We start from the raw sequence: 17,753 nt of genomic DNA, 5'->3' as shown, positions 1-17,753 counted from the left end.
CAAATATAAGCATTCTCAACACATTTACCAATCTCAGTTCCTTTCAGTTCAGTTCAGTCCAGTCGCTCAGTCATGTCTGACTCTTTGCAACCCTACAGACTGCAGCATGCCAGGCCTCCCTGTCCATCACTAACTCCTGAATTTACTCAAACTCATGTCCATTGAGTTGGTGATGCCATCCAACCATCTCATCCTCTGTCGTCCCCTTCTCCTCCCACCTTCAATCTTTCCCAGCAGCAGGGTCTTTTCCAATGAGTCAGTCCTTCACATGAGGTGGCCAAAGTATTGAAGCTTCAGTTTTAGCATCAGTCCTTCCAATGAACACCCAGGACTGATCTCCTTTAGGGTGGACTGGTTGGATCTCCTTGCAGTCCAAGGGACTCTCAAGAGTCTTCTCCAACACCACAGTTCAAAAGCATCAATTCTCCGGTGCTCAGCTTTCTTTATAGTCCAACTCTCACATCCATACATGACTACTGGAAAAAACATAGCTCTGACTAGATGGACCTTTGCTGACAAAGTAATGTCTCTGCTTTTTAATATGTTCTCTAGGTTGGTCATAACTTTTCTTCCAAGGAGCAAGCACCTTTTAATTACATGGCTGCAGTCACCATCTGAAGTGATTTTGGAGCCCCCAAAAATAAAGTCTGTAACTGTTTCCACTGTTTCCCCATCTATTTGCATGAAGTGATGGGACCAGATGCCATGATCTTAGTTTTTTTTTTTTTTTTTAGTTTTCTGAATGTTGAGCTTTAAGCCAACTTTTTCACTCTCCTCTTTCACTTTCATCAAGAGGCTCTTTAGTTCTTCTTCACTTTCTGCCATAAGGATGGTGTCATCTGCGTATCTGAGGTTACTGATATTTCTCCTTGCAATCTTGATTCCAGCTTGTGTTTCATCCAGCCCAGTGTTTCTCATGATGTACTCTGCATATAAGTTAAATAAGCAGGGAGACAATATACAGCCTTGACGTACTCCTTTCCCTATTTGGAACCAGTCCATTGTTCCATGTCCAGTTCTAATGGTTGCTTCTTTACCTACATACAGATTTCTCAAGAGGTAGGTCAGGTGGTCTGGTATTCCCATCTCTTTAAGAATTTTCCACAGTTTGTTGTGATCCACACAGGCAAAAGCTTCAGCATAGTCAATAGAGCTGAAGTAGATGTTTTTCTGGAACTCTCTTGCTTTTTTGATGATCCAATGGATGTTGGCAATTTGATCTTTGGTTCCTCTGCCTTTTCTAAATCAAGCTGAACATCTGGAAGTTCATGGTTCACGTACTATCGAAGCCTGGCTTGGAGAATTTTAAGCATTACTTTACTAGCATGTGAAAGAAAGTGAAAGTGAAGTCGTTTAGTCGTGTCTGACTCTTTGCGACCCCATGGACTGTAGCCCAGCAGGCTCCTCTGTCCATGGGATTTTCAAGGCAAGAATACTGGAGTGGGTAGCCATTTCCTTCTCCAGGAGATCTTCCCGACCCAGGGATCAAACCTGGGTGTCCCACCAGGGAAGTCCACTAGCGTGTGAGATGCGTGCAACTGTGCAGTAGTTTGAGCATTCTTTGGCATTGCCTTTCTTTGGGATTGGAATGAAAACACCTTTTTCAGTCCAGTGGCCACTGCTGAGTTTTCCAAATTTGCTGGCATATTGATTGCAGCACTTTCACAGCATCATATTCTAGGATTTGAAATAGCTCAGCTGGAATTCCATCACCTCCACTAGTTTTTTGTTTTGTTTTGTTTACCAACCTAGACAGCATATTAAAAAGCAGAGACATGAGTTTGCCAACAAAGGTCCATCTAGTCAAAGCTATGGTTTTTCCAGTAGTCATGTATGGGTGTGAGAGTTGGACTATAAAGAAAGCTGAGCGCCAGAGAATTGATGCTTTTGAACTGTGGTGTTGGAAAAGATTCATGTGAGTCCCTTGGACAGCAAGGAGATCCAACCAGTCCATCCTAAAGGAGATCAGTCCTGGGTGTTCATTGGAAGGACTGATGCTGAAGCTGAAGCTTCAATACTTTGGCCACCTGATGCAAAGAACTGACTCCTTTGAAAAGACCCTGATGCTGGAAAATATTGAAGGTGGGAAGAGAAGGGGATGACAAAGGATGAGATGGTTAGATGGCATCACCAACTCAATGGACATGAGTTTCAGTGAGCTCTGGGAGTTGGTGATAGGGAAGCCTGGCGTGCTGCAGTCCATGGGGTTGCAAAGAGTTGGACACGACTGAGTGAATGAACTGAACTGAGGCTAAGTTTCAATGTTCTGTGGGTTTGATGTTTCAAATGCATTTTCAACTTCCAGTGGGTTTATGGGGATGTAATTCCATTGTAAATGATGGAAGATCTGTATTTAGTTTTTATCAGATAATCTCAAAGTTCAGGAGCCAGTTCCCCTACAGGGCTTCTAACATTCCTCCTACATTAAATGGAGCCTCTCAAGGGCAGTAACTAGGTAGGTCTAGTTGATCTTGTTATCCTTTATAATGTCTTGTACAGTAGCCATAGAGTAAATGCACAATAGATTTTTGGAAAAAATAGAAAACTAAGAAATCAGGCATTTTACTGTAAAGAATAAAACCTCATTCAAATAAAAGGGATTTGTGCAATGATGCAGGGAGATTTCACAAACTCTAACTGCAGGAATAACAACTAGGACTCATGGAACTGGGAAGCTATCAGGTAGCTTGTTTCTCCTCTCTTTGTTTCTTTGCCTGACTGCCTGTCTCTCTTCAGCCTCCTGCTTCTCTCTCCAAGCCAGCCTTCTCTGCTTACTTATCAGCACTTGGGTGCTTGATCAGGGTTACTCCCAGAATGGCAGCCTTATCCTTAGAGTCGCTATAGCCTGTACTGGAAAGAAAGTATGTAAAACATATATTACTGAGACCCATTCAACAGGCTCTGATTCAGTAGCCAGGGGGAGAGGTATGAGATTTTACATTTCTCACAAGTTCTCAAATGATTCCGATAATCTGGGGATGTAATTTGAGAATGATGGATCTATCTGACCTTTAAGTTTGGTTCCCCATGAAACAAAGTCATGGGGCCCCAGTGCCTGATTCTCATGAAAGATCATTTCAATAGTGGGTCAAATGTTTATCCCTATAACATTCAGCTGTGGACAAAGTTTGAAGTCACATGGTATATAGAAAAGGTTGCCTTTTTTGAGGCTGTGGATTGGGAAGCTTTTCAACAGGTGGATCTCTGGTAGAGTCATTCCCATAAGAATTTCCACACTGAACTGGATTCTTGGTCTATGCAGTTCATTTCTCCATAACAGAGCCAGTAAGAACATAATGACCATCTATTGGGCATATCCAGCCCATCAAGGTAAATCAAAGTAAATCAAATCTTTATATCCAGCCCTAAATCATAATCTTCTCTCTTAAATATGCTGCTTCTCCATCCAGTGGTCCAAGCAGGAAACCTGGGAATCACTTTTGACTCCTCCCCCCCATCCTCTATCTTTAATCTATCAAGTCCCATCAGTTCTATCTCCTAGTTATATTCTCTATCCCTGCTATACCTGGTTGACACTTCGCCTCTGGTGCTGTTTTCCTCCTACCTATTCTTCACATGACTGTCACCATGATCTATCTAAAACACTTTCCCAGCTGTCTCTTAGTTCTCGAGACAGCTGTGTTGGACCTGGGGAAGCTAAAGCCTGGGCCTGTCATCTCCAGCAGCATGCAGCTGCAAGTATACCTACCTCAGAATGCTATACAAAACTCATCATGCTATGTATACCATGATATAATATGAAAAAAGGTTGGGAAGATTTGATCTAACACACAAGTTTCACTATGTAACTCCTCTGCTTAAAATTCTTGAATGACTCCCCAGAGCTCTCAGGATAAATCATAAACACATCTTGTAACAGCTTATAACATCTGGTATGATCCAATCCCTGTCTAGCTCTCCAGCTTCATCTCTTGTCCCTGCCTTCAGTGGACTTCCCATTCCATCAGCAGGGAAATGCTTGGAGTTTCCAACACGTGCCCTGCTGTTCCATGTCTGCAAACCACTGCTCATCATCTCCTTTCTTCCTGGAATATGAACCCCTTTCGCTTTTTTGTCTATCTAGCATCCTTTGAGATTCTAAGTACCATATCACTCAGGAAAACTTCCATGTCTGTGTCCCACCTCCACTAGTGTACCCCTCTTTGAATCTCTAATAATATCTTGAGCATATAATTATCACTGGGTTCACCACACTGCATTAGAATATTGTCTGCTTCTCCCACTAATTTGTGAGTTTCTTGAGGACAGGGTCTGTGTCTTACCCATTACTATATTTCCAGCATTTAACATAGTGATTTTAAAAGAAGAATCAAACAGCTCAACAACAAAAAGACAAATAATTTAAAAATGGACAAAGGAAGGACTTGAACAGGTATTTCTCCAAAGAAGTTAAAGAAATGGCCAATAAACACATGAACAGATGCTCAACATCATCTTAGTTCTGCTCAATCGTGTCCGACTCTTTGCAACCTCATGAATCGCAGCACACCAGGCCTCCCTGTCCATCACCAACTCCTGGAGTTTACCCAAACTCATGTCCATTGAGTCAGTGATGCCATCCAGCCATCTCATCCTCTGTCATCCCCTTCTCCTCCTGCCCTCAATTTTTCCCAACATCAGGGTCTTTTCCAATGAGTCAACTCTTTGCATCAGGTGGCCAAAATATTGGAGTTTCAGCTTCAACATTAATCCTTCCAATGAACACCCAGGACTGATTTCCTTTAGGATGGACTGGTTGGATCTCCTTGCAGTCCAAGGGACTCTCAAGAGTCTTCTCCAACACCACAGTTCAAAAGCATCAATTCTTCCCACTCAGCTTTCTTTATAGTCCAACTCTCACATCCATACATGACTACTGGAAAAACCATAGCCTTGACTAGACGGACCTTTGTTGACAAAGTAATGTCTCTGCTTTTTAATATGCTGTCTAGGTTGCTCATAACTTTCCTTCCAAGGAGTAAGCGTCTTTTAATTTCATGGCTGCAGTCACCATCTGCAGTGATTTTGGAGCCCCCAAAATAAAGTCAGCCACTGTTTCTACTGTTTCCCCATCTATTTGCCATGAAGTGATGGGACCAGATGCCATCATCTTAGGGAAATGCAAATCAAAACTACAATGAGATGCCACTTCACATTCACTAAGATGGATATAATTTTAAAAATGGAAAATAACTAGTGTTGTTAAGGATGTAGAGAAATTGGAACCCTTCTGCATTGCTGGTAGCCATGTAAAATGGTATAGCCTTTTTGGAAAACAGTTTGGCAGTTTCTCAAAAATTTAAACATAGAATTACTGTATGAATCAGCAATTCCACACCTGGTATATACCCCAAAGAATTGAAAACATGGATTCAGATACTTGTACACCAGTATTCCTAGCAGCATTATTCACAATAGCTATAAGGCAAAAACAATCCAATTATTCATCAACAAATGAATGGATAAATAAGATATGATACACATGTGCAATGGAATATACCCCACCATTAAAAGGAACAAAATTCTGACACATGCTACAACATGAATGAAGCTTGAGGACATTATGCTAAGTGAAATACGCCAGACACAAAAGGCAAATATTGGATGATCCCTCTTGTATCAGGTCTTCAGTTCAGTTCATTTACTCAGTTGTGTCCGACTCTTTGCGACCCCATGGACTGCAGCACACCAGGCCTCCCTGTCCATCACCAACTCCCGAGTTTACTCAAACTCATGTCCATTGAGTCAGTGATGCCATCTAACCATCTCATCCTCTATTGTCCCCTTCTCTTTCCACCTTCAATCTTTCCCAGCATCAGGGTCTTTTCAAATGAGTCAGCTCTTTGCATCAGGTGGCCAAAGGATTGGAGTTTCAGCTTCAACATCAGTCCTTCCAATGAATATTCAGGACTGATTTCCTTTAGGATAGGCTGGTTGGATCTCCTTGCAGTCCAAGGGACTCTCAAGAGTCTTCTCCAACACCACAGTTCAAAAGCATCAATTCTTCAGCCTTAGAATAGGCAAGTACATAGAGAGAAAAAGTAAAATAGTGTTACTGTGGATGAATGGATAAACAAAATGTGGTATATCCACACAATAAAATATAACTCAACCTTAGGAGGGAAAGAAATACTGACACATGCTACAACATGGATGAATTTTGAGGCCATTATAAGTAAAATAAGTGAAAGTGAAGTCTCTCAGTTGTGTCCAACTCTTTGTGACCCCATGGACTGTAGCTCATCAGGCTTCTCCATCCATAGAATTTTCCAGGTATGAGTACTGGAATGGGTTGCCATTGTAAAATAAGGCAGTCACAAAAGGTCAAAGACTCTAATTCTACTTATATGAGGTACCTAGATTAGGCAATCATAAAAATAGAGAGTAGAATGTGTGTGTGTGTATGTGTGTGTATATGCACTTCCCTGGTGGCTTAGACGGCGATAAAGAATCTGCCTGCAATGCAGGAGACCTGGGTTCAATCCCTGGGTTGGGAAGTTCCCCTGGAGAAGGAAATGGCTACCCACTCCAATATATATATACATGGTGATATACGTATACATACATATATATGTATAAAACCATGTGTGTATGAATGTCTGTCTGTAAGTATGTATCTATATATGGCTTCCTGGGTGGCTCAGTGGTAAAGAATCTGCCTGCCAATGCAGGAGACATGTCTTATATCTCCTTCATTGTACCACCCAGTCATTTCCTTCTGGGGTTCTGCCATATTCCCTGGAGCACTGAAAGGGTACAGGGTGGGCAACAAAATAGAAATTGCTTTCTAATTGAATGCCCTTCCTTCTATTTAGTCTTTTCGGTCTCCCATGGAGTTTCCCAGACTTCTCTCCCATTTAGCCTTCTCCTGTGTTTTCCAACTCCAAGCCTTCACCTCTATTCCTTCTCCCTTTAGGACTATCCAGAATAGTTCTTTGCACAAGGCAATGCTTAAAAACAAGCTGCATCAACAAACAGGGTGGGAATTGGCTTCTCACATGTAGCTTAAAAGCAGATCAGATAAGGAGAAATAAATGTAGAAGGGAAAAATATCAATAGATCTGAGAAAAAAACCAAAGCTACTGTCAATAAACTATTCTTAGCATAAGTATAATGTGGGCAGTGGGGGGCATTATAGGATATGGGTATCTATTTGTCAGAATTCTTCTGGTTATAAGTGACAGAATTAAAAATAAACTGGTTTAAGGAAGAAGGGCATTTATTAGGTCAAATTGTTGAAAGGTCCATGCATGGTTTCCTTTCAGGCACAGCTATTTGCTGGCACTCAAGCACTGTGTTTATCGCTGGAAGGTCCACATTTGCACCTCACTAAATTATCAATCTAGAAGAAGAGAGTATGTTGTTCCCAATAGTTCCACTGTAATTCCAAAGGCTGGTTCACTGGCCTGATTCACCTCTTTGAACCAGGAAATGGGACATCTCTGCACAAATCTATGGACTGAGAGAGAGAGAGAGCTGTTTCTTTAAAGGAAAACCAGAATAATTGGGAATACATATTGAACAGACAAAAATAACATATGAACTTCATGCTGCTGCTGCTGCTAAGTCGCTTCAGTCATGTCTAACTCTGTGAGACCCCATAGATGGCAGCCCACTAGGTTCCTCTGCCCCTGGGATTCTCCAGGCAAGAATACTAGAGTGGGTTGCCATTTTCTTCTCCAATGCATTAAAGTGAAAAGTGAAAGTGAAGTCGCTCAGTGTTCCAGTCTTAGCGACCCCATGGACTGCAGCCTACCAGGCTCCTCCGTCCATGGGATTTTCCAGGCAAGAGTACTGGAGTGGGTTGCCATTGCCTTCTCCAATGAACTTCATAGCCCACATCATTCACAAAACATTTTCAACTAATATAATGCCACTATTCCACATATAAATGAAAATGTACTCATGGCTTCTATACAGAGAGTCAATCCAAATTCATGTATCCCAATGATCAGTGCACCCAACATTAAGTCCAAGATCTTTGAACTCCCAACTTAATAGTATTTTCTGGTGGTGAACAAGTGACTCCTTACCACACTTCTTCAGTCAAATGATGACTATGGCCTCATATAAGAGTTCTTGATAACTAATAAATCAATAATGAAAATACTACGTGAAGTGAAAGTCACTCAGTTGTGTCCAACTCTTTATAACCCCATGGACTATACAGTCCATGGAATTCTCCAGGCTAGAATACTGGAGTGGGTAGCCTTTCCCTTCTCCAGGATATCTTCCAACCCAGGGATTGAACCCAGATCTCCCACATTGCAGGCGGATTCTTTACCAGCTGAGCCACAAGGGAAGCTCAAGAATACTGGAGTGGGTAGCCTATCCCTTCTCCAGGGGATTTTCCCAACCCAGGAATTGAACCAGGGTCTCTTGCATTGCAGGTGGATTCTTTACCAACTGAGCTATCAGGGAAGCCCCCAAAATACTAAAGATGAATATAAAAGATGTCTCTGAATATATCCTGGTACCAGCCAGAGGAATTCTAGATTAGGAAGCCAGAGCTTTTGCCTGAAGATAAGAAGATAGGACAAGATATGGTCAACACATTTCATAGCTTTTCTGGGGCATGAGTATAATCTACCCAAATGGGCTCCTCAGAGCTATTATATGCAGGACTTGAGTAAGCAAGAAAAAGCAGCTGTGGTCATATTATATACATATTTTAATATATTACATTTATATTCTTAAAATTTCTATTATCAACAGTGGATGAGATGGTTGGATGGCATCACTGACTCAATGGACATGAGTTTGAGTAAGCTCCAGGAGTTGGTGATGGACAGGGAAGCCTGGCGTGCTGCAGTCCATGGGGTCGCAGAGTCGACACGACTGAGCAACTAAACTGAATATTATTAATATATGATATATATTATATTATATATAACTATATATACTATATTTTAGTATTCTTTCTTATCATTTCCCAATGATAACAATAACATGTTAGATCTAGAATCAGAATCAAAGACAGGACAAGATCAGAGAAGCCAGATATAGTGGATGTTAACCTCATGAAACTGAGCCTAAGGAAAAAACATGCTATGTTTATTAGACAAAGAATCCAGGCAAAAAAAGTAATCACAAGTGGTTAACCCATGATTCTATCCCTTTGTGTTCTTTAAGATAGGAATTACACAAAACAACTTCAATGCTGGCAGAGGTCATCAGACACCCAGAAAAGCAGCCCATTGTCTTCAAAAGGAGGTAGGAAAAAATATAAATGACAAAGAGAGACAAAAGAGGTAGGTACGGAGATTTGTCCTGGGAAGGGAGTCTTAAAAAAGAGAGAAGTTTCCAAATACCAGGAAACACTCTTACTGGTGAGTCTGTGGTGAGCCTTGAAACCTCAGAGGGCAACATAACTGGGAGGAAAAACAAATAAATAATTAAAACCCACAGATTATGTGCCCAACGGTAACTCCCAGTGGAGAAGCAGTGCAAACGCCCACATCCGCCACTAGCAAGCGGGGGCTGGGCAGGGAGGCCTGAATGCCCTGAGGGCGATCTGAGGGAACTAACTTGAGATAGCAAACCAGACTGTGGGATAGCTATCCCAGGAAAAGCCCTAACCTAAGACACAATGGCAGCCCACTCCAGTACTCTTGCCTGGAAAATCCCATGGACGGAGGAGCCTGGTGGGCTGCAGTCCATGGGGTCGCTAAGTCGGACACGACTGAGCGACTTCACTTTCACTTTTCACTTTCATGCACTGGAGAAGGAAATGGCAACCCACTCCAGTGTTCTTGCCTGGAGAATCTTGGGGACAGGGGAGCCTGGTGGGCTGCCGTCTCTGGGGTCGCACAGAGTCGGACACGACTGAAGCGACTCAGCAGCAGCAGCAAGACACCACCAGGCCCGCTCACAGAACAAAGGACTGAGCAGAGCTAGTTGGCTGCGGACTGGCCCAATCCCCCACTGGAGACAGGCAGGCGAGGGCAGCCAGAGCCGGAAGAGGGCAATTGTGGCCCCAGAGAGGCACCCTCTGCCAAACTGAAAGCAGGCTTCATGGCTAAACAAGACTTCTTGGGGTTCTGGATGGTCGACATCCACCGGGAGGGTCACAGCCAGAGATCAGCTCCCCAGAAGAGACAAACGGCACACCTGAGAGGGTGCGCCAGTTGTACACTCAGAAAACCGAGCAGCAGGGATGGGGGAGGTGATAAGTCGCAGAGACTGCGCTCGCCAAGCACCTGGTCACCTGAACTGCTCAGACCTGGGAAGGGCACAAAATGCAGGCAGGCCCAACCAAGTCTGTGCCTTTGTGGAGTACCCAAGTACCTGAACCTGAGTGGCTTAGACCTGAGAAGTGCATACAACCCAGGGCCGGCCTCGGACAGTTCCCGGCAGGGCAACCTAGAGCCTAAGCAGTGTAGACAGGGAAAGCACACACGCCGTGAGTGGGGGCAAACCCAGTGTGGCCAAGACACCGTGAGCACACGCCAGTGTTATTTGTTTCCAGCGTTCCTCCCTCTCCAAAGCACGACTGAACAATGAACCTAAAAAAGTGTCCACCATCGCCCCCTTGTGTCAGGGTGGAAATTAGACACTGAAGAGACCAGCAAATGGAAGAAGCTAAAACAAACAGAGGGAACTGCCTTGGAAGTGACAGGTGAAATAGATTAAAACTCTGTAGTTAGCACTGACTACATAGGAAGGGGCCTATAGATATTGAGAACTATAAGCTGGATCAAGGAATTATCTGAAAATGAACTGACCCCACACTGTCCACAACAACACCAGAGAAAGTCCTAGATATTTTTACTATTATCATTTTTTTTAATTTAAAAGATAATTTTTTCATTTTTAAGTCCTCGCAGTTCACTTCAGTTGCTCAGTCATGTCCGACTCTTTGCAACCCCACGAACTGCCACACACCAGGCCTCCCTGTCCATCACCAACTCCCAGAGTTTACTCAAACTCATGTCCATCGAGTCAGTGGTGCCATCCAGCCATCTCATCCTCTGTCGTCCCCTTCTCCTCCTGCCCTCAATCCCTCCCAGCATCACAGTCTTTTCCAATGAGTCAACTCTTCGCATGAGGTGGCCAAAGTATTGGAGTTTCAGCTTTAGCATCAGCCCTTCCAAAGAAAACCCAGGATTGATCTCCTTTAGAATGGACTGGTTGATCTCCTTGCAGGCCAAGGGACTCTCAAGAGTCTTCTCCAACACCACAATTCAAAAGCATCAATTCTTCGGCATTCAGCCTACTTCACATTCCAACTCTCACATCCATACATGACTACTGGAAAAACCATAGCCTTGACTAGATGGACCTTTGTTGGCAAAGTAATGTCTCTGCTTTTGAATATGCTATCTAGGTTTCCTTCCAAGGAGTAAGCATCTTTTAATTTCATGGCTGCAGTGATTTTGGAGCCCCCCCAAATTAAGTCAGCCACTGTTTCCACTGTTTCCCCATCTATTTCCCATGAAGTGATGGGACCCTATGCCATAATCTTAGTTTCTGAATGTTAAGCTTTAAGCCAACTTTTTCACTCTCCTCTTTCACTTTCATCAAGAGGCTTTTTAGTTCCTCTTCACTTTCTGCCATAAGGATGGTGTCATCTGCATATCTGAGGTTATTGATATTTCTCCCTATTATGCTCTTAATTTTCATTTTTATAACCTACTATTACTTTGCAAAAAAAGACCCTATTTTTTAAAGCAAACTTTACATATATATATTTTATAATTTTTGTGACTTTGTTTTTTTCTTTAATATTGTATTTTTGAGAACCCAACCTCTACTCTAGATTTTTAATCTTTGCTTTTTGGTATTTGCTTCCCTAGTGGCTCAGAGGTTAAAGCATCTGCCTCTAATGCAGGAGACCTGGGTTCAATCACTGTGTTGGGAAGATCCCCTGGAGAAGGAAATGGCAACCCACTCCAGCATTCTTGCCTGGAGAATCCCATGGATGGAGGAGCCTGGTGTGCTACAGTCCACGGGGTCACAAAGAGTCGACATGACTGAGTGACTTAACTAACTAACTTTGTGGTATTTGTTATCAATTTTGTATCTTTAAGAACCCAGTCTTCAGTACCCATTTTTACTTGGGAGTGAGATTACTGGCTTGACTGCTCTCTCTCCCTTTGGACTCTCCTATTTCTCCACCAGGTTTCCTCTATCTCCTCCCGCCTTCTCTTCTCTACCCAACTCTGTGAATCTCTTTATGTGTTCTGGACTGTGGAAACCACTTAGGGAACTGATTACTGGCTGGATCTGTCTCTCTCCTTTTGATTCCCCCCTTTGTCCTCCTGGCTACCTCTGTCTCCTTCCTCCCTCTTCTCTTCTCTGTATAACTCCATGAACATCTCTCAGCAGTCCAGACTGCGGAGAGCACATAAGGAAGTCATTACTGGCTAGCTTGCTCTCGCCTCTTTTGATTCCCCCTCTTCTCCTCCTGTTCACCTCTATCTCCTTCCTCCCTCTTCTCTTCTCCATGTACCTCTGTGAATCTCTCTGGGTGTCCCTCACTGTGGAGAAACTTTTCATCTTTAACTTAGAAGTTTTATCATCAGTGCTGTATAGATGGAGAAGTCTTGAGGCTACTGTAAGAATAAGACTGAAAACCAGAGGCAGGAAGCTTAATTCCAAATCCTGAGAATACCAGAGAACTCCTGAATCCAGGGAACATTAATTGATAGGAGCTCATCAAACGCCTCTATACCTACATTGAAACCAAGCACCACTCAAGGGCCAACAAGCTCCAGAGCAAGAAACCATGCAAATTCTCCAGCAACATAGGAACATAGCCCTGAGCTTCAATATACAGGCTGCCCAAAGTCACACTAAACCCACTGACATCTCATAACTCATTACTGGACACTTCATTGCACTCCAGAGACAAGAAATCCAGCTCCACCCACCAGAACACAGATACAAACTTCCCTAACCAGGAAACCTTGAAAAGCCACCCGTCCAACCACACCCACAGCAAGGAAACTCCACAATAAAGAGAACTCCACAAACTGCCAGAATACGGAAAGGCCACCCCAAACACAGCAATATAAACAAGATGAAAAGGCAGAGAAATACTCAGCAGGTAAAGGAACAGAATAAATGCCCACCAAACCAAACAAAAGAGGAAGAGATAGGGAATCTACCTGATAAAGAATTCAGAATAATGCTTGTGAAAATGATCCAAAATCTTGAAAACAAAATGGAGTTACAGATAATAGTCTGGAGACAAGGATTGAGAAGATGCAAGAAAGGTTTAACAAGGACCTAGAAGAAATAAAAAAGAGTCAATATATAATGAATAATGCAATAAATGAGATAAAAAACACTCTGGAGGGAACCAAAGGTAGAATAACAGAGGCAGAAGATACAATAAGTGAGGTAGAATATAGAATGGTAGAAATAAATGAAACAGAGAGGAAAAAAGAAAAACTAATTAAAAGAAATGAGGACAACCTCAGAGACCTCTGGGGCAATGTTAAACACCTCAACATTCGAATCATAGGAGTCCCACAAGAAGAAGACAAAAAGAAAGACCATGAGAAAATACTTGAGGAGATAATAGTTGAAAACTTCCCTAAAATGGGGAAGGAAATAGTCATCCAAGTCCAAGAAACCCAGAGAGTCCTAAACAGGATAAACCCAAGGCAAAACACCCTAAGACACATATTAATCAAATTAATAAAGATCAAACACAAAGAACAAATATTAACAGCAGCAAGGGAAAAACAACAAATAACACACAAGGGGATTCCCATAACGATAACAGCTGATCTTTCAATAGAAACTCTCCAGGCCAGGAGGGACTGGCAGGACATACTTAAAGTGATGAAAGAAAATAACCTACAGCCCAGATTACTGTATGCAGCATTCTCATTAAAATATGAAGGATAAATCAAAAGCTTTACAGACAAGCAAAAGCTAAGAGAATTCAGGACCACCAAACCAGCTGTCCAACAAATGCTAAAGGATCTTCTCAGGATAGGAAACACAGAAAGGGTGTATAAACTCAAACCCGAAACAATAAAGTAAATGGCAATGGGATCATACTTATCAATAATTACCTTAAATGTAAATGGGTTGAAAGCCCCAACCAAAAGACAAAGACTGGCTGAATGGATATGAAAACAAGACCCTTATACATGTTGTCTACAAAAGATCCACCTCGAAACAAGGGACACATACAGGCTGAAAGTGAAGGGCTGGAAAAAGATATTCCATGCAAATAGAGACCAGAAGAAAGCAGGAGCAGCAATACTCACATCAGATAAAATAGACTTTAAAACAAAGGCTGTGAAAAGAGACAAAGAAGGACACTACATAAAGATCAAAGGATCAGTCCAAGAAGAAGATATAACAATTATAAATATATATGCACCCAACATAGGAGCACTGCAATATGTAAGACAAATGCTAACAAGTATGAAAGGGGAAATTAACAATAACACAATAATAGTGGGAGACTTTAATATCCCACTCACACCTATGGATAGATCAACTAAACAGAAAATTAACAAGGAAACACAAACTTTAAATGATACAATAGACCAGTTAGACCTAATTGATATCCATAGGACATTTCAGCCCAAAACAATGAATTTAACCTTTTTCTCAAGCGCACACAGAACCTTCTCCAGAATAGACCACATCCTGGGCCATAAATCTAGCCTTGGTAAATTCAAAAAAATTGAAATCATTCCAAGCATCTTTTCTGACCACAATGCAGTAAGATTAGATCTCAATTACAGGAGAAAAACTATTAAAAATTCCAACATATGGAGGCTGAATAATACACTACTGAATAACCAACAAATCACAGAAGAAATCAAAAAAGAAATCAAAATATGCATAGAAACGAATGAAAATGAAAACACAACCCCAAACCTGTGGGACACTGTAAAAGCAATGCTAAGGGGAAGATTCATAGCAATACAGGCATACCTCAAGAAACAAGAAAAAAGTCAAATAAATAACCTAACTCTACACCTAAAGCAACTAGAAAAGGAAGAACTGAAGAACCCCAGGGTTAGTAGAAGGAAAGAAATCTTAAAAATTAGGGCAGAAATAAATGCAAAAGAAACAAAAGAGAACATAGCAAAAATCAACAAAGCCAAAAGCTGGTTCTTTGAAAGGATAAATAAAATGAACAAACTATTAGCCAGACTCATCAAGAAATAAAGGGAGAAAAATCAAATCAACAAAATTAGAAATGAAAATGGAGAGATCACAGACAACACAGAAATACAAAGGATCATAAGAGACTACTATCAGCAACTATATGCCAATAAAATGGGCAACTTGGAAGAAATGGACAAACTCTTAGAAAAATACAACTTTCAAAAACTGAACCAGGAAGAAATAGAAAATCTTAACAGATCCATCATGAGCACAGAAATTGAAACTGTAATTAGAACTCTTCCAGCAAACAAAAGCCCAGGACCAGACGGCTTCACAGCTGAATTCTACCAAAAATTAAGCGAAGAGCTAACAGCTATCCTACTCAAACTCTTCCAGAAAATTGCAGAGGAAGGTAAACTTTCAAACTCATTCTATGAGGCCACCATCACCCTAATACCAAAAACTGACAAAGATGCCACACACAAAAAAGAAAACTACAGGCCAATATCACTGATGAACATAAATGCAAAAATCCTTAACAAAATTCTAGCAATAAGAATCCAACAACACATTAAAAAGATCATACATCATGACCAAGTGGGCTTTATCCTAGGGATGCAAGGATTCTTCAATATCTGCAAATCAATCAATGTAATACACCATATTAACAAATTAAAAAATAAAAACCATATAATTATCTCAATAGATGCAGAGAAAACCTTTAACAAAATCCAACATCCATTTATGATAAAAACCCTCCAGAAAGCAGGAATAGAAGGAACATACCTCAACATAATAAAAGTTATATATGACAAACCCACAGCAAACATTATCCTCAATAGTGAAACACTGAAAACATTTCCCCTAAAGTCAAGAACAAGACAAGGGTGCCCACTCTCACCACTAATATTCAACATAGTTTTGGAAGTTTTAGCCATAGAAATCAGAGTAGAAAAAGAAATAAGAGGAATCCAAATTGGAAAAGAAGTAAAACTCTCACTGTTTGAAGATGGCATGATCCTCTACATAGAAAACCCTCAAGACTCCACCAGAAAATTACTAAAGCTAATCAATGAATATAGTAAAGTTGCAGGATATAAAATCAACACACAGAAATCCCTTGCATTCATATAGAAAGAGAAATTAAGGAAACAATCCCATTACTATTGCAATGAAAAGAGTAAAATACTTAGGAATATATCTACCTAAAGAAACAAAAGACCTATATATAGAAAACTATAAAACACTGGTGAAAGAAATCAAAGAGGACACTAATAGATGGAGAAATATACCGTGTTCATGGATTGGAAAAATCAGTATAGTGACAATGAGTATACTACCCAAAGCAATCTATAGATTCAATGCAATCCTTATCAAGCTACCAACAGTATTTTTCACAGAGCTAGAACAAATAATTTCACAATTTGTATGGAAATACAAAAAACCTCTAATAGCCAAAGCAATCTTGAGAAAGAAGAATGGAACTGGAGGAATCAACCTGCCTGACTTCAGGCTCTACTACAAAGCCACAGTCATCAAGACAGTATGGTACTGGCACAAAGACAGAAATACAGATCAATGGAATAAAATAGAAAGCCCAGAGATAAATCCATGCGCCTATGGACACCTTATCTTTGACAAAAAGGAGGGAAGAATATACAATGGAGAAAACACAATCTCTTTAACAAGTGGTGCTGGGAAAACTGGTCAACCACCTGTAAAAGAATGAAACTAGAACACTTTCTAACAACATACACAAAAATAAACTCAAAATGGATTCAAGATCTAAACATAAGACCAGAAACTATAAAACTCCTAGAGGAGAACATAGGCAAAACACTCTCCAACATAAATCACAGCAGGATCCTCTATGACCCACCTCCCAGAATAATGGAAATAAAAGCAAAAATAAACAAATGAGATTGAATTAAAATTAAAAACTTCTGTATGACAAAGGAAACTATAAGCAAGGTGAAAAGACAGCCTTCCAAATGGGATAAAATAATAGCAAATGAAGCAACTGACAAAGAATTAATCTCAAAACTATACAAGCAACTCCTGAAGCTCAAATTCAGGAAAATAAACGACCCAATCAAAAAATGGGCCAAAGCACTAAACAGACATTTCTCCCAAGAAGACATACAGATGGCTAACAAACACATGAAAAGATGTTCAACATCACTCATTATCAGAGAAATGCAAATCAAAACCACAATGAGGTACCATTTCACGCCAGTCAGAATGGCTGCTATCCAAAAGTCTACAAGCAATAAATGCTGGAGAGGGTGTGGAGAGAAGGGAACCCTCTTACACTGTTGGTGGGAATGCAAACTAGTACAGCCACTATGGAGAACAGTGTGGAGATTCCTTAAAAAACTGGAAATAAAACTGTCATATGACCCAGCAATCCCACTGCTAGGCATACACACCAAGGAAACCAGAATTGAAAGAGACACGTGTACTCCAATGTTCATCGCAGCACTATTTATAATAGCCAGGACATGGAAGCAACCTAGATGTCCATCAGCAGATGAATGGATAAGAAAACCATGGTACATATACACAATGGAGTATTACTCAGCCATTAAAAATAATACATTTGAATCAGTTCTAATGAGGCAGATGAAACTGGAGCCTATTATGCAGAGTGAAGTAAGCCAGAAAGAAAAACA

The sequence above is a fragment of the Capricornis sumatraensis genome, chromosome X, assembly GCF_032405125.1.
Source record: "Capricornis sumatraensis isolate serow.1 chromosome X, serow.2, whole genome shotgun sequence".
Taxonomy (NCBI): Eukaryota; Metazoa; Chordata; class Mammalia; order Artiodactyla; family Bovidae; genus Capricornis; species Capricornis sumatraensis.
The sequence above is the reverse complement of the archived record's forward strand: the minus strand, read 5'-3'. Positions refer to the sequence as shown.